General features: G+C 53.6%; 2 protein-coding genes across 5 annotated transcripts in view; one reads left to right on the top strand and one right to left on the bottom strand.

Moving 5' to 3' along the window:
• nemp1 (nuclear envelope integral membrane protein 1) overlaps nt 1-22,981 on the bottom strand; it is a 129,242-nt gene that overhangs the window by 92,905 nt on the left and 13,356 nt on the right. The gene's annotated exons all lie outside the window — the stretch shown is intronic.
• Nucleotides 21,874-22,981, top strand: part of nab2 (NGFI-A binding protein 2 (EGR1 binding protein 2)) — a 45,917-nt gene continuing 44,809 nt past the window's right edge. For all 3 annotated transcript variants that reach the window (XM_070869706.1, XM_070869704.1, XM_070869705.1), the window contains exon 1: nt 21,874-22,270. The gene's annotated coding sequence lies outside the window, so the exon portion shown is untranslated. The remainder of the gene's footprint in view (nt 22,271-22,981) is intronic.

Raw genomic sequence — 22,981 nt, forward strand, 5'->3', positions numbered from 1 at the left:
TATAGTCAGTGATAGGGGAGTGTACATGGGCTGTGGGAGGGGATTAATTGGGTGGGTAGGGTCAGTGATAGGAGAGTGTAAATGGGCTGTCGGAGGCGATTAAATGGGTGGGTAGAGTCAGTGATAGGGGAGTGTGTACATGTGCTGGGGGAGGGGATTAAATGGGTGGGTACAGTCAGTGATCGGGGACTGTACATAGGCTATGGGAGGGGATTAAATGGGTGGGTAGGGTCAGTGATAGGGGAGAGTGCACATGGGCTGTGGGAGGGGATTAAATGGGTGGGTATAGTCAGTGATAGGGGAGTGTGCATGGGCTGTGGGAGGGGATTAAATGGGTGGGTAGAGTAAGTGATAGGGGAGAGTGTACATGGGCTGTGGGAGGCGATTAAATGGGTGGGTATAGTCAGTGATAGGGGAGTGTACATGGGCTGTGGGAGGGGATAAGTTGGGTGGGTAGGGTCAGTGATAGGGGAGTGTAAGTGGGCTGTGGGAGGGGATTAAATGGGTGGGTGGAGTCAGTGATCGGGGACTGTACATAGGCTGTGGGAGGGGATTAAATGGGTGGGTAGTGTCAGTGATAGGGGAGTGTGTACATGGGCTGTGGGAGGGGATTAAATAGGTGGGTAGGGTCAGTGATAGGGGATTGTGTACATGGGCTGTGGGAGGGGATTAAATGGGTGGGTAGGGTCAGTGATCGGGGAGTGTGTACATGGGCTGTGGGAAGTGATTAAATGGGTGGGTACTGTCAGTGATAGGGGAGTGTGTACATGGGCTGTGGGAGGGGATTAAATGGGTGGGTAGGGTCAGTGATAGGGGAGTGTGTACATGGGCTGTGGGAGGGGATTAAATGGGTGGGTAGGGTCAGTGATAGGGGAGTGTGTACATGGGTTGTGGGAGGTGATTAAATGGGTGGGTATAGTCAGTGATAGGGGAGTGTATCTGGGCTGTGGGAGGCGATTAAATGGGTGGGTATAGACAGTGATGGGGGAGTGTACATGGGCTGTGGGAGGGGATTAAATGGGTGGGTAGGGTCAGTGATAGGTGAGTGTACATGGGCTGTGCGAGGGGATTAAATGGGTGGGTATAGTCAGTGATAGGGGAGTGTACATGGGCTGTGGGAGGGGATTAAATGGGTGGGTAGGGTCAGTGATAGGGGAGAGTGCACATGGCCTGTGGGAGGGGATTAAATGGGTGGGTATCGTCAGTGATAGGGGAGTGTACATGGGCTGTGGGAGGGGATTAAATGGGTGGGTAGGGTCAGTGATAGGGGAGAGTGTGCATGGGCTGTGGGAGGCGATTAAATGGGTGGGTATAGTCAGTGATAGGGGAGTGTACATGGGCTGTGGGAGGGGATTAATTGGGTGGGTAGGGTCAGTGATAGGAGAGTGTAAATGGGCTGTCGGAGGGGATTAAATGGGTGGGTAGAGTCAGTGATAGGGGAGTGTGTACATGTGCTGGGGGAGGGGATTAAATGGGTGGGTGCAGTCAGTGATCGGGGACTGTACATAGGCTGTGGGAGGGGATTAAATGGGTGGGTAGGGTCAGTGATAGGGGAGTGTGTACAGGGGCTGTGGGAGGTGATTAAATGGATGGGTACCGTCAGTGATAGGGGAGTGTGTACATGGGCTGTGGGAGGGGATTAAATGGGTGGGTAGGGTCAGTGATACGGGAGTGTGTACATGGGATGTGGGAGGGGATTAAATGGGTGGGTAGGGTCAGTGATAGGGGAGAGTGTACATGGGCTGTGGGAGGGGATTAAATGGGTGGGTAGGGTCAGTGATAGGGGAGTGTGTACATGGGCTGTGGGAGGGGATTAAATGGTTGGGTAGGGTCAGTGATAGTGGAGTGCACATGGGCTGTGGGAGGGGATTAAATAGGTGCGTAGGGTCAGTGATAGGGGAGAGTATACATGGGCTGTGGGAGGGGATTCAATGGGTGGTTAGGGTCAGTGATATGGAAGTGTACATTGTCTGTGGGAGGGGATTAAATGGGTGGGTAGGGTCAGTGATAGGGGAGAGTGCACATGGGCTGTGGGAGGGGATTAAATGGGTGGGTATAGTCAGTGATAGGGGAGTGTACATGGGCTGTGGGAGGGGATTAAATGGGTGGGTAGGGTCAGTGATAGGGGAGAGTGTACATGGGCTTTGGGAGGGGATTAAATAGGTGGGTAGGGTCAGTGATAGGGGATTGTGTACATGGGCTGTGGGAGGGGATTAAATGGGTGGGTAGGGTCAGTGATCGGGGAGTGTGTACATGGGCTGTGGGAGGGGATTAAATGGGTGGGTAGGGTCAGTGATATGTGAGTGTACATGGGCTGTGGGAGGGGATTAAATGGGTGGGTATAGTCAGTGATAGGGAAATGTGCACGTGGGCTGTGGGAGGGGATTAAATGGGTGGGTAGGGTCAGTGATAGGTGAGTGTACATGGGCTGTGGGAGGAGAGTAAATGAGTGGGTAGGGTCAGTGATAGGGGAGTGTGTACATGGGCTGTGGGAGGGGATTAAATGGGTGGGTAGGGTCAGTGATACGGGATTGTGTACATGAGCTGGCGGGGGGGGATTAAATGGCTGGGTAGGGTCAGTGACATGGGAGTGTGTACATGTGCTGTGGGAGGTGATTAAATGGGTGGGTACCGTCAGTGATAGTGGAGTGTGTACATGGGCTGTGGGAGGGGATTAAATGGGTGGGTAGGGTCAGTGATAGGGCAGTGTGTACATGGGCTGTGGGAGGGGATTAAATGGGTGGGTAGGGTCAGTGATAGGGGAGAGTGCACATGGGCTGTGGGAGGGGATTAAATGGGTGGGTATAGTCAGTGATAGGGGAGTGTGCATGGGCTGTGGGAGGGGATTAAATGGGTGGGTAGAGTAAGTGATAGGGGAGTGTACATGGGCTGTGGGAGGGGATTAAATGGGTGGGTACTGTCAGTGATAGGGGAGTGGGTACATGGGCTGTGGGAGGGGATTAAATGGGTGGGTAGGGTCAGTGATAGGGGAGTGTGTACATGGGCTGTGCGAGGGGATTAAATGGGTGGGTAGCGTCAGTGATAGGGGAGAGTGTACATGGGTTGTGGGAGGTGATTAAATGGATGGGTAGGGTCAGTGATAGGGGAGTGTGGACATGGGGTGTGGGAGGGGATTAAATGGGTGGGTATAGTCAGTGATAGGGGAGTGTGTACATGGGCTGTGGGAGGGGATTAAATGGGTGGGTAGGGTCAGTGATAGGAGACTGTACATGGGCTGTGGGAGGGGATTCAATGGGTGGGTAGTGTCAGTGACAGGTGAGTGTACATGGGCTGTGGGAGGGGATTAAATGGGTGGGTATAGTCAGTGATAGGGGAGTGTACATGGGCTGTGGGAGGGGATTAAATGGGTGGGTATAGTCAGTGATAGCGGAGTGTATATGGGCTGTGGGAGGGGATTAAATGGGTGGGTAGAGTCAGTGATAGGGGAGTGTGTCCATGGGCTGTGGGAGGTGATTAAATGGGTGGCTATAGTCAGTGATGGGGAGTGTATACATGGGCTGTGGGAGGGGATTAAATGGGTGGGTAGGGTCAGTGATAGGGGAGAGTGCACATGGGCTGTGGGAGGGGATTAAATGGGTGGCTATAGTCAGTGATAGGGGAGTGTGTACATGTGCTGGGGGAGGGGATTAAATGGGTGGGTACAGTCAGTGATCGGGGACTGTACATAGGCTGTGGGAGGGGATTAATTGGGTGGGTAGGGTCAGTGATAGGTGAGTGTATATGGGCTGTGGGAGGGGATTAAATGGGTGGGTACTGTCAGTGATAGGTGAGTGTACATGGGCTGTGGGAGGGGATTAATTGGGTGGGTAGAGTAAGTGATAGGGGAGTGTACATGGGCTGTGGGAGGGGATTAAATGGGTGGGTACTGTCAGTGATAGGGGAGTGGGTACATGGGCTGTGGGAGGGGATTAAATGGGTGGGTAGGGTCAGTGATAGGGGAGTGTGTACATGGGCTGTGCGAGGGGATTAAATGGGTGGGTAGCGTCAGTGATAGGGGAGAGTGTACATGGGTTGTGGGAGGTGATTAAATGGATGGGTAGGGTCAGTGATAGGGGAGTGTGGACATGGGGTGTGGGAGGGGATTAAATGGGTGGGTATAGTCAGTGATAGGGGAGTGTGTACATGGGCTGTGGGAGGGGATTAAATGGGTGGGTAGGGTCAGTGATAGGAGACTGTACATGGGCTGTGGGAGGGGATTCAATGGGTGGGTAGTGTCAGTGACAGGTGAGTGTACATGGGCTGTGGGAGGGGATTAAATGGGTGGGTATAGTCAGTGATAGGGGAGTGTACATGGGCTGTGGGAGGGGATTAAATGGGTGGGTATAGTCAGTGATAGCGGAGTGTATATGGGCTGTGGGAGGGGATTAAATGGGTGGGTAGAGTCAGTGATAGGGGAGTGTGTACATGGGCTGTGGGAGGTGATTAAATGGGTGGCTATAGTCAGTGATGGGGAGTGTATACATGGGCTGTGGGAGGGGATTAAATGGGTGGGTAGGGTCAGTGATAGGGGAGAGTGCACATGGGCTGTGGGAGGGGATTAAATGGGTGGCTATAGTCAGTGATAGGGGAGTGTGTACATGTGCTGGGGGAGGGGATTAAATGGGTGGGTACAGTCAGTGATCGGGGACTGTACATAGGCTGTGGGAGGGGATTAATTGGGTGGGTAGGGTCAGTGATAGGTGAGTGTATATGGGCTGTGGGAGGGGATTAAATGGGTGGGTACTGTCAGTGATAGGTGAGTGTACATGGGCTGTGGGAGGGGATTAATTGGGTGGGTAGGGTCAGTGATAGGTGAGTGTACATGGGCTGTGGGAGGGGATTAATTGGGTGGGTAGGGTCAGTGATCGGGGAGTGTGTACATGGGCTGTGGGGGGGGATTAATTGGGTGGGTAGGGTCAGTGATAGGAGAGTGTAAATGGGCTGTCGGAGGGGATTAAATGGGTGGGTAGAGTAAGTGATAGGGGAGTGCGTACATGTGCTGGGGGAGGGGATTAAATGCGTGTGTACAGTCAGTGATCGGGGACTGTACATAGGCTGTGGGAGGGGATTAAATGGGTGGGTAGGGTCAGTGATACGGGATTGTGTACATGAGCTGGGGGGGGGGGGATTAAATGGCTGGGTAGGGTCAGTGACATGGGAGTGTGTACATGTGCTGTGGGAGGTGATTAAATGGGTGGGTACCGTCAGTGATAGTGGAGTGTGTACATGGGCTGTGGGAGGGGATTAAATGGGTGGGTAGGGTCAGTGATAGGGCAGTGTGTACATGGGCTGTGGGAGGGGATTAAATGGGTGGGTAGGGTCAGTGATAGGGGAGAGTGCACATGGGCTGTGGGAGGGGATTAAATGGGTGGGTATAGTCAGTGATAGGGGAGTGTGCATGGGCTGTGGGAGGGGATTAAATGGGTGGGTAGAGTAAGTGATAGGGGAGAGTGTACATGGGCTGTGGGAGGCGATTAAATGGGTGGGTATAGTCAGTGATAGGGGAGTGTACATGGGCTGTGGGAGGGGATAAGTTGGGTGGGTAGGGTCAGTGATAGGGGAGTGTAAATGGGCTGTGGGAGGGGATTAAATGGGTGGGTGGAGTCAGTGATCGGGGACTGTACATAGGCTGTGGGAGGGGATTAAATGGGTGGGTAGTGTCAGTGATAGGGGAGTGTGTACATGGGCTGTGGGAGGGGATTAAATAGGTGGGTAGGGTCAGTGATAGGGGATTGTGTACATGGGCTGTGGGAGGGGATTAAATGGGTGGGTAGGGTCAGTGATCGGGGAGTGTGTACATGGGCTGTGGGAGGTGATTAAATGGGTGGGTACTGTCAGTGATAGGGGAGTGTGTACATGGGCTGTGGGAGGGGATTAAATGGGTGGGTAGGGTCAGTGATAGGGGAGTGTGTACATGGGCTGTGGGAGGGGATTAAATGGGTGGGTAGGGTCAGTGATAGGGGAGTGTGTACATGGGTTGTGGGAGGTGATTAAATGGGTGGGTATAGTCAGTGATAGGGGAGTGTATCTGGGCTGTGGGAGGCGATTAAATGGGTGGGTATAGACAGTGATGGGGGAGTGCACATGGGCTGTGGGAGGGGATTAAATGGGTGGGTAGGGTCAGTGATAGGTGAGTGTACATGGGCTGTGCGAGGGGATTAAATGGGTGGGTATAGTCAGTGATAGGGGAGTGTACATGGGCTGTGGGAGGGGATTAAATGGGTGGGTAGGGTCAGTGATAGGGGAGAGTGCACATGGCCTGTGGGAGGGGATTAAATGGGTGGGTATCGTCAGTGATAGGGGAGTGTACATGGGCTGTGGGAGGGGATTAAATGGGTGGGTAGGGTCAGTGATAGGGGAGAGTGTGCATGGGCTGTGGGAGGCGATTAAATGGGTGGGTATAGTCAGTGATAGGGGAGTGTACATGGGCTGTGGGAGGGGATTAATTGGGTGGGTAGGGTCAGTGATAGGAGAGTGTAAATGGGCTGTCGGAGGGGATTAAATGGGTGGGTAGAGTCAGTGATAGGGGAGTGTGTACATGTGCTGGGGGAGGGGATTAAATGGGTGGGTGCAGTCAGTGATCGGGGACTGTACATAGGCTGTGGGAGGGGATTAAATGGGTGGGTAGGGTCAGTGATAGGGGAGTGTGTACAGGGGCTGTGGGAGGTGATTAAATGGATGGGTACCGTCAGTGATAGGGGAGTGTGTACATGGGCTGTGGGAGGGGATTAAATGGGTGGGTAGGGTCAATGATAGGGGAGTGTGTACATGGGCTGTGGGAGGGGATTAAATGGGTGGGTAGGGTCAGTGATAGGGGAGTGTGTACATGGGCTGTGGGAGGTGATTAAATGGATGGGTAGGGTCAGTGATACGGGAGTGTGGACATGGGCTGTGGGAGGTGATTAAATGGGTGGGTATAGTCAGTGATGGGGGAGTGTACATGGGCTGTGGGATGGGATTAAATGGGTGGGTAGGGTCAGTGATAGGTGAGTGTACATGGGCTGTGGGAGGGGATTAATTGGGTGGGTATAGTCAGTGATAGGGGAGTGTACATGGGCTGTGGGAGGCGATTAAATGGGTGGGTATAGTCAGTGATGGGGGAGTGTACATGGGCTGTGGGAGGGGATTAAATGGGTGGGTAGGGTCAGTGATAGGTGAGTGTACATGGGCTGTGCGAGGGGATTAAATGGGTGGGTATAGTCAGTGATAGGGGAGTGTACATGGGCTGTGGGAGGGGATTAAATGGGTGGGTAGGGTCAGTGATAGGGGAGAGTGCACATGGGCTGTGGGAGAGGATTAAATGGGTGGGTATAGTCAGTGATAGGGGAGTGTACATGGGCTGTGGGAGGGGATTAAATGGGTGGGTAGGGTCAGTGATAGGGGAGAGTGTGCATGGGCTGTGGGAGGCGATTAAATGGGTGGGTATAGTCAGTGATAGGGGAGTGTACATGGGCTGTGGGAGGGGATTAATTGGGTGGGTAGGGTCAGTGATAGGAGAGTGTAAATGGGCTGTCGGAGGCGATTAAATGGGTGGGTAGAGTCAGTGATAGGGGAGTGTGTACATGTGCTGGGGGAGGGGATTAAATGGGTGGGTACAGTCAGTGATCGGGGACTGTACATAGGCTATGGGAGGGGATTAAATGGGTGGGTAGGGTCAGTGATAGGGGATTGTGTACAGGGGCTGTGGGAGGGGATTAAATGGGTGGGTAGGGTCAGTGACAGGGGAGTGTGTACATGGGCTGTGGGAGGTGATTAAATGGGTGGGTACCGTCAGTGATAGGGGAGTGTGTACATGGGCTGTGGGAGGGGATTAAATGGGTGGGTAGGGTCAATGATAGGGGAGTGTGTACATGGGCTGTGGGAGGGGATTAAATGGGTGGATAGGGTCAGTGATAGGTGAGTGTGTACATGGGCTGTGGGAGGTGATTAAATGGATGGGCAGGGTCAGTGATACGGGAATGTAGACATGGGCTGTGGGAGGTGATTAAATGGGTGGGTATAGTCAGTGATGGGGGAGTGTACATGGGCTGTGGGACGGGATTAAATGGGTGGGTAGGGTCAGTGATAGGTGAGTGTACATGGGCTGTGGGAGGGGATTAATTGGGTGGGTATAGTCAGTGATAGGGGAGTGTACATTGGCTGTGGGAGGGGATTAATTGGGTGGGTAGGGTCAATGATAGGGGAGTGGAAATGGGCTGTGGGAGGGGATTAAATGGGTGGGTATAGTCAGTGATAGGGGAGTGTGTACATGTGCTGTGGGAGGGGATTAAATGGGTGGGTACAGTCAGTGATGGGGGAGTGTACATGGGCTGTGGGACGGGATTAAATGGGTGGGTAGGGTCAGTGATAGGTGAGTGTACATGGGCTGTGGGAGGGGATTAATTGGGTGGGTATAGTCAGTGATAGGGGAGTGTACATGGGCTGTGGGAGGGGATTAATTGGGTGGGTAGGGTCAATGATAGGGGAGTGGAAATGGGCTGTGGGAGGGGATTAAATGGGTGGGTATAGTCAGTGATAGGGGAGTGTGTACATGTGCTGTGGGAGGGGATTAAATGGGTGGGTACAGTCAGTGATCGGGGAGTGTACATAGGCTGTGGGAGGGGAAATAAATGGGTGAGTAGGGTCAGTGATAGGTGAGTGTACATGGGCTGTGGGAGGGGATTAAATGGGTGGGTAGGGTCAGTGATACGGGAGTGTGTACATGGGATGTGGGAGGGGATTAAATGGGTGGGTAGGTTCAGTGATAGGGGAGAGTGTACATGGGCTGTGGGAGGGGATTAAATGGGTGGGTAGGGTCAGTGATAGGGGAGTGTGTACATGGGCTGTGGGAGGGGATTAAATGGTTGGGTCGGGTCAATGATAGTGGAGTGCACATGGGCTGTGGGAGGGGATTAAATAGGTGCGTAGGGTCAGTGATAGGGGAGAGTATACATGGGCTGTGGGAGGGGATTCAATGGGTGGTTAGGGTCAGTGATATGGAAGTGTACATTGTCTGTGGGAGGGGATTAAATGGGTGGGTAGGGTCAGTGATAGGGGAGAGTGCACATGGGCTGTGGGAGGGGATTAAATGGGTGGGTATAGTCAGTGATAGGGGAGTGTACATGGGCTGTGGGAGGGGATTAAATGGGTGGGTAGGGTCAGTGATAGGGGAGAGTGTACATGGGCTTTGGGAGGGGATTAAATAGGTGGGTAGGGTCAGTGATAGGAGATTGTGTACATGGGCTGTGGGAGGGGATTAAATGGGTGGGTAGGGTCAGTGATAGGGGAGAGTGTGTATGGGCTGTGGGAGGCGATTAAATGGGTGGGTATAGTCAGTGATAGGGGAGTGTACATGGGCTGTGGGAGGGGATTAATTGGGTGGGTAGGGTCAGTGATAGGAGAGTGTAAATGGGCTGTCGGAGGGGATTAAATGGGTGGGTAGAGTCAGTGATAGGGGAGTGTGTACATGTGCTGGGGGAGGGGATTAAATGGGTGGGTGCAGTCAGTGATCGGGGACTGTACATAGGCTGTGGGAGGGGATTAAATGGGTGGGTAGGGTCAGTGATAGGGGAGTGTGTACAGGGGCTGTGGGAGGTGATTAAATGGGTGGGTACCGTCAGTGATAGGGGAGTGTGTACATGGGCTGTGGGAGGGGATTAAATGGGTGGGTAGGGTCAATGATAGGGGAGTGTGTACATGGGCTGTGGGAGGGGATTAAATGGGTGGGTAGGGTCAGTGATAGGGGTGTGTGTACATGGGCTGTGGGAGGTGATTAAATGGATGGGTAGGGTCAGTGATACGGGAGTGTGGACATGGGCTGTGGGAGGTGATTAAATGGGTGGGTATAGTCAGTGATGGGGGAGTGTACATGGGCTGTGGGACGGGATTAAATGGGTGGGTAGGGTCAGTGATAGGTGAGTGTACATGGGCTGTGGGAGGGGATTAATTGGGTGGGTATAGTCAGTGATAGGGGAGTGTACATGGGCTGTGGGAGGGGATTAATTGGGTGGGTAGGGTCAATGATAGGGGACTGGAAATGGGCTGTGGGAGGGGATTAAATGGGTGGGTAGAGTCAGTGATAGGGGAGTGTGTACATGTGCTGGGGGAGGGGATTAAATGGGTGGGTGCAGTCAGTGATCGGGGACTGTACATAGGCTGTGGGAGGGGATTAAATGGGTGGGTAGGGTCAGTGATAGGGGAGTGTGTACAGGGGCTGTGGGAGGTGATTAAATGGATGGGTACCGTCAGTGATAGGGGAGTGTGTACATGGGCTGTGGGAGGGGATTAAATGGGTGGGTAGGGTCAATGATAGGGGAGTGTGTACATGGGCTGTGGGAGGGGATTAAATGGGTGGGTAGGGTCAGTGATAGGGGAGTGTGTACATGGGCTGTGGGAGGTGATTAAATGGATGGGTAGGGTCAGTGATACGGGAGTGTGGACATGGGCTGTGGGAGGTGATTAAATGGGTGGGTATAGTCAGTGATGGGGGAGTGTACATGGGCTGTGGGATGGGATTAAATGGGTGGGTAGGGTCAGTGATAGGTGAGTGTACATGGGCTGTGGGAGGGGATTAATTGGGTGGGTATAGTCAGTGATAGGGGAGTGTACATGGGCTGTGGGAGGCGATTAAATGGGTGGGTATAGTCAGTGATGGGGGAGTGTACATGGGCTGTGGGAGGGGATTAAATGGGTGGGTAGGGTCAGTGATAGGTGAGTGTACATGGGCTGTGCGAGGGGATTAAATGGGTGGGTATAGTCAGTGATAGGGGAGTGTACATGGGCTGTGGGAGGGGATTAAATGGGTGGGTAGGGTCAGTGATAGGGGAGAGTGCACATGGGCTGTGGGAGAGGATTAAATGGGTGGGTATAGTCAGTGATAGGGGAGTGTACATGGGCTGTGGGAGGGGATTAAATGGGTGGGTAGGGTCAGTGATAGGGGAGAGTGTGCATGGGCTGTGGGAGGCGATTAAATGGGTGGGTATAGTCAGTGATAGGGGAGTGTACATGGGCTGTGGGAGGGGATTAATTGGGTGGGTAGGGTCAGTGATAGGAGAGTGTAAATGGGCTGTCGGAGGCGATTAAATGGGTGGGTAGAGTCAGTGATAGGGGAGTGTGTACATGTGCTGGGGGAGGGGATTAAATGGGTGGGTACAGTCAGTGATCGGGGACTGTACATAGGCTATGGGAGGGGATTAAATGGGTGGGTAGGGTCAGTGATAGGGGATTGTGTACAGGGGCTGTGGGAGGGGATTAAATGGGTGGGTAGGGTCAGTGACAGGGGAGTGTGTACATGGGCTGTGGGAGGTGATTAAATGGGTGGGTACCGTCAGTGATAGGGGAGTGTGTACATGGGCTGTGGGAGGGGATTAAATGGGTGGGTAGGGTCAATGATAGGGGAGTGTGTACATGGGCTGTGGGAGGGGATTAAATGGGTGGATAGGGTCAGTGATAGGTGAGTGTGTACATGGGCTGTGGGAGGTGATTAAATGGATGGGCAGGGTCAGTGATACGGGAATGTAGACATGGGCTGTGGGAGGTGATTAAATGGGTGGGTATAGTCAGTGATGGGGGAGTGTACATGGGCTGTGGGACGGGATTAAATGGGTGGGTAGGGTCAGTGATAGGTGAGTGTACATGGGCTGTGGGAGGGGATTAATTGGGTGGGTATAGTCAGTGATAGGGGAGTGTACATTGGCTGTGGGAGGGGATTAATTGGGTGGGTAGGGTCAATGATAGGGGAGTGGAAATGGGCTGTGGGAGGGGATTAAATGGGTGGGTATAGTCAGTGATAGGGGAGTGTGTACATGTGCTGTGGGAGGGGATTAAATGGGTGGGTACAGTCAGTGATGGGGGAGTGTACATGGGCTGTGGGACGGGATTAAATGGGTGGGTAGGGTCAGTGATAGGTGAGTGTACATGGGCTGTGGGAGGGGATTAATTGGGTGGGTATAGTCAGTGATAGGGGAGTGTACATGGACTGTGGGAGGGGATTAATTGGGTGGGTAGGGTCAATGATAGGGGAGTGGAAATGGGCTGTGGGAGGGGATTAAATGGGTGGGTATAGTCAGTGATAGGGGAGTGTGTACATGTGCTGTGGGAGGGGATTAAATGGGTGGGTACAGTCAGTGATCGGGGAGTGTACATAGGCTGTGGGAGGGGAAATAAATGGGTGAGTAGGGTCAGTGATAGGTGAGTGTACATGGGCTGTGGGAGGGGATTAAATGGGTGGGTAGGGTCAGTGATACGGGAGTGTGTACATGGGATGTGGGAGGGGATTAAATGGGTGGGTAGGTTCAGTGATAGGGGAGAGTGTACATGGGCTGTGGGAGGGGATTAAATGGGTGGGTAGGGTCAGTGATAGGGGAGTGTGTACATGGGCTGTGGGAGGGGATTAAATGGTTGGGTCGGGTCAATGATAGTGGAGTGCACATGGGCTGTGGGAGGGGATTAAATAGGTGCGTAGGGTCAGTGATAGGGGAGAGTATACATGGGCTGTGGGAGGGGATTCAATGGGTGGTTAGGGTCAGTGATATGGAAGTGTACATTGTCTGTGGGAGGGGATTAAATGGGTGGGTAGGGTCAGTGATAGGGGAGAGTGCACATGGGCTGTGGGAGGGGATTAAATGGGTGGGTATAGTCAGTGATAGGGGAGTGTACATGGGCTGTGGGAGGGGATTAAATGGGTGGGTAGGGTCAGTGATAGGGGAGAGTGTACATGGGCTTTGGGAGGGGATTAAATAGGTGGGTAGGGTCAGTGATAGGAGATTGTGTACATGGGCTGTGGGAGGGGATTAAATGGGTGGGTAGGGTCAGTGATAGGGGAGAGTGTGTATGGGCTGTGGGAGGCGATTAAATGGGTGGGTATAGTCAGTGATAGGGGAGTGTACATGGGCTGTGGGAGGGGATTAATTGGGTGGGTAGGGTCAGTGATAGGAGAGTGTAAATGGGCTGTCGGAGGGGATTAAATGGGTGGGTAGAGTCAGTGATAGGGGAGTGTGTACATGTGCTGGGGGAGGGGATTAAATGGGTGGGTGCAGTCAGTGATCGGGGACTGTACATAGGCTGTGGGAGGGGATTAAATGGGTGGGTAGGGTCAGTGATAGGGGAGTGTGTACAGGGGCTGTGGGAGGTGATTAAATGGGTGGGTACCGTCAGTGATAGGGGAGTGTGTACATGGGCTGTGGGAGGGGATTAAATGGGTGGGTAGGGTCAATGATAGGGGAGTGTGTACATGGGCTGTGGGAGGGGATTAAATGGGTGGGTAGGGTCAGTGATAGGGGTGTGTGTACATGGGCTGTGGGAGGTGATTAAATGGGTGGGTATAGTCAGTGATGGGGGAGTGTACATGGGCTGTGGGACGGGATTAAATGGGTGGGTAGGGTCAGTGATAGGTGAGTGTACATGGGCTGTGGGAGGGGATTAATTGGGTGGGTATAGTCAGTGATAGGGGAGTGTACATGGGCTGTGGGAGGGGATTAATTGGGTGGGTAGGGTCAATGATAGGGGACTGGAAATGGGCTGTGGGAGGGGATTAAATGGGTGGGTATAGTCAGTGATAGGGGAGTGTGTACATGTGCTGTGGGAGGGGATTAAATGGGTGGGTACAGTCAGTGATCGGGGAGTGTACATAGGCTGTGGGAGGGGAAATAAATGGGTGGGTCGGGTCAGTGATAGGTGAGTGTCCATGGGCTGTGGGAGGGGATTTAATGGGTGGGTAGGGTCAGTGATAGGGGAGTGTGTACATGGGATGTGGGAGGGGATTAAATGGGTGGGTAGGGTCAGTGATAGGGGAGAGTGTGCATGGGCTGTGGGAGGCAATTAAATGGGTGGGTACAGTCAGTGATCGGGGACTGTACATAGGCTATGGGAGGGGATTAAATGGGTGGGTAGGGTCAGTGATAGGGGATTGTGTACAGGGGCTGTGGGAGGGGATTAAATGGGTGGGTAGGGTCAGTGACAGGGGAGTGTGTACATGGGCTGTGGGAGGTGATTAAATGGGTGGGTACCGTCAGTGATAGGGGAGTGTGTACATGGGCTGTGGGAGGGGATTAAATGGGTGGATAGGGTCAGTGATAGGTGAGTGTGTACATGGGCTGTGGGAGGTGATTAAATGGATGGGCAGGGTCAGTGATACGGGAATGTAGACATGGGCTGTGGGAGGTGATTAAATGGGTGGGTATAGTCAGTGATGGGGGAGTGTACATGGGCTGTGGGACGGGATTAAATGGGTGGGTAGGGTCAGTGATAGGTGAGTGTACATGGGCTGTGGGAGGGGATTAATTGGGTGGGTATAGTCAGTGATAGGGGAGTGTACATGGGCTGTGGGAGGGGATTAATTGGGTTGGTAGGGTCAATGATAGGGGAGTGGAAATGGGCTGTGGGAGGGGATTAAATGGGTGGGTATAGTCAGTGATAGGGGAGTGTGTACATGTGCTGTGGGAGGGGATTAAATGGGTGGGTACAGTCAGTGATCGGGGAGTGTACATAGGCTGTGGGAGGGGAAATAAATGGGTGAGTAGGGTCAGTGATAGGTGAGTGTACATGGGCTGTGGGAGGGGATTAAATGGGTGGGTAGGGTCAGTGATACGGGAGTGTGTACATGGGATGTGGGAGGGGATTAAATGGGTGGGTAGGGTCAGTGATAGGGGAGAGTGTACATGGGCTGTGGGAGGGGATTAAATGGGTGGGTAGGGTCAGTGATAGGGGAGTGTGTACATGGGCTGTGGGAGGGGATTAAATGGTTGGGTAGGGTCAGTGATAGTGGAGTGCACATGGGCTGTGGGAGGGGATTAAATAGGTGCGTAGGGTCAGTGATAGGGGAGAGTATACATGGGCTGTGGGAGGGGATTCAATGGGTGGTTAGGGTCAGTGATATGGAAGTGTACATTGTCTGTGGGAGGGGATTAAATGGGTGGGTAGGTTCAGTGATAGGGGAGAGTGCACATGGGCTGTGGGAGGGGATTAAATGGGTGGGTATAGTCAGTGATAGGGGAGTGTACATGGGCTGTGGGAGGGGATTAAATGGGTGGGTAGGGTCAGTGATAGGGGAGAGTGTACATGGGCTTTGGGAGGGGATTAAATAGGTGGGTAGGGTCAGTGATAGGGGATTGTGTACATGGGCTGTGGGAGGGGATTAAATGGGTGGGTAGGGTCAGTGATCGGGGAGTGTGTACATGGGCTGTGGGAGGGGATTAAATGGGTGGGTAGGGTCAGTGATATGTGAGTGTACATGGGCTGTGGGAGGGGATTAAATGGGTGGGTATAGTCAGTGATAGGGAAATGTGCACGTGGGCTGTGGGAGGGGATTAAATGGGTGGGTAGGGTCAGTGATAGGTGAGTGTACATGGGCTGTGGGAGGAGAGTAAATGAGTGGGTAGGGTCAGTGATAGGGGAGTGTGTACATGGGCTGTGGGAGGGGATTAAATGGGTGGGTAGGGTCAGTGATAGGGGAGAGTGCACATGGGCTGTGGGAGGGGATTAAATGGGTGGGTATAGTCAGTGATAGGGGAGTGTGTACGTGGGCTGTGGGAGGGGATTAAATGGGTGGGTAGGGTCAGTGATGGGGAGTGTGTACATGGGCTGTGGGAGGGGATTAAATGGGTGGGTATAGTCAGTGATAGCGGAGAGTGTACATGGGCTGTGGGAGGGGAGTAAATGAGTGGGTAGGGTCAGTGATAGGGGAGTGTGTACATGGGCTGTGGGAGGGGATTAAATGGGTGGGTAGGGTCAGTGACAGGGGAGTGTGTACATGGGCTGTGGGAGGGGATTAAATGGGTGGGTAGGGTCAGTGATAGGGGAGTGTACATGGGCTGTGGGAGGGGATTAAATGGCTGGGTAGGGTCAGTGATCGGGGAGTGTGTACATGGGCTGTGGGAGGGGATTAAATGGGTGGGTAGGGTCAGTGATATGTGAGTGTACATGGGCTGTGGGAGGGGATTAAATGGGTGGGTATAGTCAGTGATAGGGGAGTGTGCACGTGGGCTGTGGGAGGGGATTAAATGGGTGGGTAGGGTCAGTGATAGGTGAGTGTACATGGGCTGTGGGAGGAGAGTAAATGAGTGGGTAGGGTCAGTGATAGGGGAGTGTGTACATGGGCTGTGGGAGGTGATTAAATGGGTGGGTAGGGTCAGTGATAGGGGAGTGTGTACATGGGCTGTGGGAGGGGAATAAATGGGTGGGTAGGGTCAGTGATGGGGAGTGTGTACATGGGCTGTGGGAGGGGATTAAATGGGTGGGTATAGTCAGTGATAGCGGAGAGTGTACATGGGCTGTGGGAGGGGAGTAAATGAGTGGGTAGGGTCAGTGATAGGGGAGTGTGTACATGGGCTGTGGGAGGGGATTAAATGGGTGGGTAGGGTCAGTGATAGTGGAGTGTACATGGGCTGTGGGAGGGGATTAAATGGGTGGGTAGGGTCAGTTATACGGGAGAGTGTACATGGGCTGTGGGAGGGGATTAAATGGGTGGGTAGGGTCAGTGATAGGGAAGTGTCCATTGGCAGTGGGAGGGGATTAAATGGGTGGGTAGGGTCAGTGATAGGGGAGAGTGCACATGGGCTGTGGGAGGGGATTAAATGGGTGGGTATAGTCAGTGATAGGGGAGTGTGTACATGTGCTGGGGGAGGGGATTAAATGGGTGGGTGCAGTCAGTGATCGGGGACTGTACATAGGCTGTGGGAGGGGATTAAATGGGTGGGTAGGGTCAGTGATAGGGGAGTGTGTACAGGGGCTGTGGGAGGTGATTAAATGGGTGGGTACCGTCAGTGATAGGGGAGTGTGTACATGGGCTGTGGGAGGGGATTAAATGGGTGGGTAGGGTCAATGATAGGGGAGTGTGTACATGGGCTGTGGGAGGGGATTAAATGGGTGGGTAGGGTCAATGATAGGGGAGTGTGTACATGGGCTGTGGGAGGGGATTAAATGGGTGGGTAGGGTCAGTGATAGGGGTGTGTGTACATGGGCTGTGGGAGGTGATTAAATGGATGGGTAGGGTCAGTGATACGGGAGTGTGGACATGGGCTGTGGGAGGTGATTAAATGGGTGGGTATAGTCAGTGATGGGGGAGTGTACATGGGCTGTGGGACGGGATTAAATGGGTGGGTAGGGTCAGTGATAGGTGAGTGTACATGGGCTGTGGGAGGGGATTAATTGGGTGGGTATAGTCAGTGATAGGGGAGTGTACATGGGCTGTGGGAGGGGATTAATTGGGTGGGTAGGGTCAATGATAGGGGACTGGAAATGGGCTGTGGGAGGGGATTAAATGGGTGGGTATAGTCAGTGATAGGGGAGTGTGTACATGTGCTGTGGGAGGGGATTAAATGGGTGGGTACAGTCAGTGATCGGGGAGTGTACATAGGCTGTGGGAGGGGAAATAAATGGGTGGGTCGGGTCAGTGATAGGTGAGTGTCCATGGGCTGTGGGAGGGGATTTAATGGGTGGGTAGGGTCAGTGATAGGGGAGTGTGTACATGGGATGTGGGAGGGGATTAAATGGGTGGGTAGGGTCAGTGATAGGGGAGAGTGTGCATGGGCTGTGGGAGGCAATTAAATGGGTGGGTACAGTCAGTGATCGGGGACTGTACATAGGCTATGGGAGGGGATTAAATGGGTGGGTAGGGTCAGTGATAGGGGATTGTGTACAGGGGCTGTGGGAGGGGATTAAATGGGTGGGTAGGGTCAGTGACAGGGGAGTGTGTACATGGGCTGTGGGAGGTGATTAAATGGGTGGGTACCGTCAGTGATAGGGGAGTGTGTACATGGGCTGTGGGAGGGGATTAAATGGGTGGATAGGGTCAGTGATAGGTGAGTGTGTACATGGGCTGTGGGAGGTGATTAAATGGATGGGCAGGGTCAGTGATACGGGAATGTAGACATGGGCTGTGGGAGGTGATTAAATGGGTGGGTATAGTCAGTGATGGGGGAGTGTACATGGGCTGTGGGACGGGATTAAATGGGTGGGTAGGGTCAGTGATAGGTGAGTGTACATGGGCTGTGGGAGGGGATTAATTGGGTGGGTATAGTCAGTGATAGGGGAGTGTACATGGGCTGTGGGAGGGGATTAATTGGGTTGGTAGGGTCAATGATAGGGGAGTGGAAATGGGCTGTGGGAGGGGATTAAATGGGTGGGTATAGTCAGTGATAGGGGAGTGTGTACATGTGCTGTGGGAGGGGATTAAATGGGTGGGTACAGTCAGTGATCGGGGAGTGTACATAGGCTGTGGGAGGGGAAATAAATGGGTGAGTAGGGTCAGTGATAGGTGAGTGTACATGGGCTGTGGGAGGGGATTAAATGGGTGGGTAGGGTCAGTGATACGGGAGTGTGTACATGGGATGTGGGAGGGGATTAAATGGGTGGGTAGGGTCAGTGATAGGGGAGAGTGTACATGGGCTGTGGGAGGGGATTAAATGGGTGGGTAGGGTCAGTGATAGGGGAGTGTGTACATGGGCTGTGGGAGGGGATTAAATGGTTGGGTAGGGTCAGTGATAGTGGAGTGCACATGGGCTGTGGGAGGGGATTAAATAGGTGCGTAGGGTCAGTGATAGGGGAGAGTATACATGGGCTGTGGGAGGGGATTCAATGGGTGGTTAGGGTCAGTGATATGGAAGTGTACATTGTCTGTGGGAGGGGATTAAATGGGTGGGTAGGGTCAGTGATAGGGGAGAGTGCACATGGGCTGTGGGAGGGGATTAAATGGGTGGGTATAGTCAGTGATAGGGGAGTGTACATGGGCTGTGGGAGGGGATTAAATGGGTGGGTAGGGTCAGTGATAGGGGAGAGTGTACATGGGCTTTGGGAGGGGATTAAATAGGTGGGTAGGGTCAGTGATAGGGGATTGTGTACATGGGCTGTGGGAGGGGATTAAATGGGTGGGTAGGGTCAGTGATCGGGGAGTGTGTACATGGGCTGTGGGAGGGGATTAAATGGGTGGGTAGGGTCAGTGATATGTGAGTGTACATGGGCTGTGGGAGGGGATTAAATGGGTGGGTATAGTCAGTGATAGGGAAATGTGCACGTGGGCTGTGGGAGGGGATTAAATGGGTGGGTAGGGTCAGTGATAGGTGAGTGTACATGGGCTGTGGGAGGAGAGTAAATGAGTGGGTAGGGTCAGTGATAGGGGAGTGTGTACATGGGCTGTGGGAGGGGATTAAATGGGTGGGTAGGGTCAGTGATAGGGGAGAGTGCACATGGGCTGTGGGAGGGGATTAAATGGGTGGGTATAGTCAGTGATAGGGGAGTGTGTACGTGGGCTGTGGGAGGGGATTAAATGGGTGGGTAGGGTCAGTGATGGGGAGTGTGTACATGGGCTGTGGGAGGGGATTAAATGGGTGGGTATAGTCAGTGATAGCGGAGAGTGTACATGGGCTGTGGGAGGGGAGTAAATGAGTGGGTAGGGTCAGTGATAGGGGAGTGTGTACATGGGCTGTGGGAGGGGATTAAATGGGTGGGTAGGGTCAGTGACAGGGGAGTGTGTACATGGGCTGTGGGAGGGGATTAAATGGGTGGGTAGGGTCAGTGATAGGGGAGTGTACATGGGCTGTGGGAGGGGATTAAATGGCTGGGTAGGGTCAGTGATCGGGGAGTGTGTACATGGGCTGTGGGAGGGGATTAAATGGGTGGGTAGGGTCAGTGATATGTGAGTGTACATGGGCTGTGGGAGGGGATTAAATGGGTGGGTATAGTCAGTGATAGGGGAGTGTGCACGTGGGCTGTGGGAGGGGATTAAATGGGTGGGTAGGGTCAGTGATAGGTGAGTGTACATGGGCTGTGGGAGGAGAGTAAATGAGTGGGTAGGGTCAGTGATAGGGGAGTGTGTACATGGGCTGTGGGAGGTGATTAAATGGGTGGGTAGGGTCAGTGATAGGGGAGTGTGTACATGGGCTGTGGGAGGGGAATAAATGGGTGGGTAGGGTCAGTGATGGGGAGTGTGTACATGGGCTGTGGGAGGGGATTAAATGGGTGGGTATAGTCAGTGATAGCGGAGAGTGTACATGGGCTGTGGGAGGGGAGTAAATGAGTGGGTAGGGTCAGTGATAGGGGAGTGTGTACATGGGCTGTGGGAGGGGATTAAATGGGTGGGTAGGGTCAGTGATAGTGGAGTGTACATGGGCTGTGGGAGGGGATTAAATGGGTGGGTAGGGTCAGTTATACGGGAGAGTGTACATGGGCTGTGGGAGGGGATTAAATGGGTGGGTAGGGTCAGTGATAGGGGAGAGTGCACATGGGCTGTGGGAGGGGATTAAATGGGTGGGTATAGTCAGTGATAGGGGAGTGTGCATGGGCTGTGGGAGGGGATTAATTGGGTGGGTAGGGTCAGTGATAGGGGAGTGTAAATGGGCTGTGGGAGGGGATTAAATGGGTGGGTATGGTCAGTGATAGGGGAGTGTGTACATGGGCTGTGGGAGGGGATTAAATGGGTGGGTAGGGTCAGTGATAGGTGAGTGTACATGGGCTGTGGGAGGGGATTAAATGGGTGGGTATGGTCAGTGATAGGGGAGTGTGTACATGGGCTGTGGGAGGGGATTAAATGGGTGGGTAGGGTCAGTGATAGGTGAGTGTGCATGGGCTGTGGGAGGGGAGTAAATGAGTGGGTAGGGTCAGTGATAGGGGAGTATGTACATGGGCTGTGGGAGGGGATTAAATGGGTGGGTATAGTCAGTGATAGGGGAGTGTGTACATGGGCTGTGGGAGGGGATTAAATGGGTGGGTCGGGTCAGTAACAGGGGAGTGTGTACATGGGCTGTGGGAGGGGACTAAATGGGTGGGTATGGTCAGTGATAGGGGAGTGTACATGGGCTGTGGGAGGGGATTAAAAGGGTGGGTAGGGTCAGTGACAGGGGAGTGTGTACATGGGCTGTGGGAGGGGATTAAATGGGTGGGTAGGATCAGTGATAGGGGAGTGTGTACATGGGCTGTGGGAGGGCATTACATGGGAGGATAGGGATGGTGATACGGTGTAGTGTAGATGGAGTGTCCCTCAGTACTGCCCATCCGACAGTGCGGCGCTCCCTCAGTACTGCCCCACCGACAGTGCGGCGCTCCCTCAGTACTGCCCCACCGACAGTGCGGCGCTCCCTCAGTACTGCCCCACCGACAGTGCGGCGCTCCCTCAGTACTGCCCCTCCGACAGCGCGGCACTCCCTCAGTACCACCCCTCCGACAGCACGGCACTCCTTCAGTACCGCCCCTCCGACAGCACTGCTCCTTCGACAGTGCGGCGCTCCCTCAGTACTGCCCCTCCGACAGCGCGGCACTCCCTCAGTACCACCCCTCCGACAGCACTGCCCCTCCGACAGCGCGGCACTCCCTCAGTACCGCCCCTCCGACAGCACTGCTCCTTCGACAGTGCGGCGCTCCATCAGTAGTGCCCCTCCGACAGTGCGCACTCCCTCAAGTACTGCCCCTCCGACAGTGCGGCGCTCCCTCAGTGCTGCCCCTCCGACACTCCCTCAGTACTGCCCCTCCGACAGTGCGCACTCCCTCAAGTATTGCCCCTCCGACAGTGCAGCGCTCCCTCAGTGCGGCGCTCCCTCAGCACTGCGCTGGAGTGTCAGCCTCGATTTTTGTGCTCAGGTCCCTGGAGCGGGCCTTGAACCCACAACCTTCTGACTCAGAGGCAAGTGTGCTACCCACTGAGCCACGAATATATGATGTATCAGCGGCTTTACATGAAAAACCTTTCACTTTATCAAGGCTGCTTGATTTGCTATAACATTTTGTTTTTAAAAATGCAGCTGTTTTTAAAAAACCGTGAATGAATCAAGAAAAAGAAAAGATCAGTAAAAGATGAGGAGGAGTTCAGGCTTTCTACTCTTTCAGTAGGCAGTGTGCGGTTTGTGTCTTCTCTGTTCAATAAAAGCCTTCCATTGTGCGTTGTGTCTGCCCTGTCTGTCTGCTGCCTCCTGCCGCCCTCTGATCGAGCGTCTCCCCGGGCGATGGAGGTTGTTATTCGGTCAGATCTGGGCTCCTCGCCGCCCCCGTCTCCTCCCACGGACGGACACGCGTCATTCGGCAATCTTCTCCCCCGTGTGGGAGGCGCAAACCGAGCCGGGGATATCCAGAGCCCTTGTCCAACTAGACTTCGACACAAACAAAACACGTTCAACACTTCAACAGCAGAGCGAAAAGTAGCGGCGAGGAGGACGCGGCACAGGCAGGAGCTCGGGGTTCACCCATCGGGTGCTCCTCGGGGACTGCGATCCCACAGCAAGTGTGCAGCATCACAACAACCCCACAGCCGCCTGATCGCCAGAGTCCGCACGGCAACTTCAGCCAAGAAGCTCTGAGAAATACAAAGGTAAAGGAGAAAGAGACTGGGGATAGCCCACACTGAACTAACTCATGGAGTTAGCCAGGTCCAGAGGGAATCTCCTCTCTATTTATCAACTGCTGCTTCATTCCAAGTGCTCCAGACTGTTCTGTCACCCAGAGTCTGGGTAAGGTAATAGATGGTTGACTGTGAGTTGCAAGGCTATAATCTATATCTCGTCGTTCCACTGAGACTGCAAACTGTGGAAAAAGCTTGAGTGTTCTTTTAAGACTCCACACAGAATCAACTGAGATTAAATTACAGCCTATAAACAGCTGCATGGTATTTTCTATTTTATATAATACGTTCTGATAACTCAAAGTTGTCTTTGCACTAAAAAGTTGGAATACCCAATCATTTGAATTATGCAACGTAAATAACATAGGAAAGTGGGAGTTTAGAGCTAAAGGGGGAGAAATTTGGCTGATTTGCGCCTCCCATTGGAGTCTCCGAGGGGTGGTAATGGGACACTAAGGGGTTACCGATCGGGCGCGCGAATTCACTGGCACCCAAGAACTTCCCTGGTAGTTTTGCGCTGGCACTAACACTTGCCGCCTCGGTCTCTTGCGCCCCATAGATAGTGACATCATCTGGTGCACAGCGCCCCGGATGTGATATTCGCTCCCCCGGGCATTGCTGGGCATTAACAACAGCAGCTGCAGACGGCATTATCACCTTGGCTGGCCGCTTGGTGGGGCG

The sequence above is a fragment of the Pristiophorus japonicus genome, chromosome X, assembly GCF_044704955.1.
Source record: "Pristiophorus japonicus isolate sPriJap1 chromosome X, sPriJap1.hap1, whole genome shotgun sequence".
Taxonomy (NCBI): Eukaryota; Metazoa; Chordata; class Chondrichthyes; family Pristiophoridae; genus Pristiophorus; species Pristiophorus japonicus.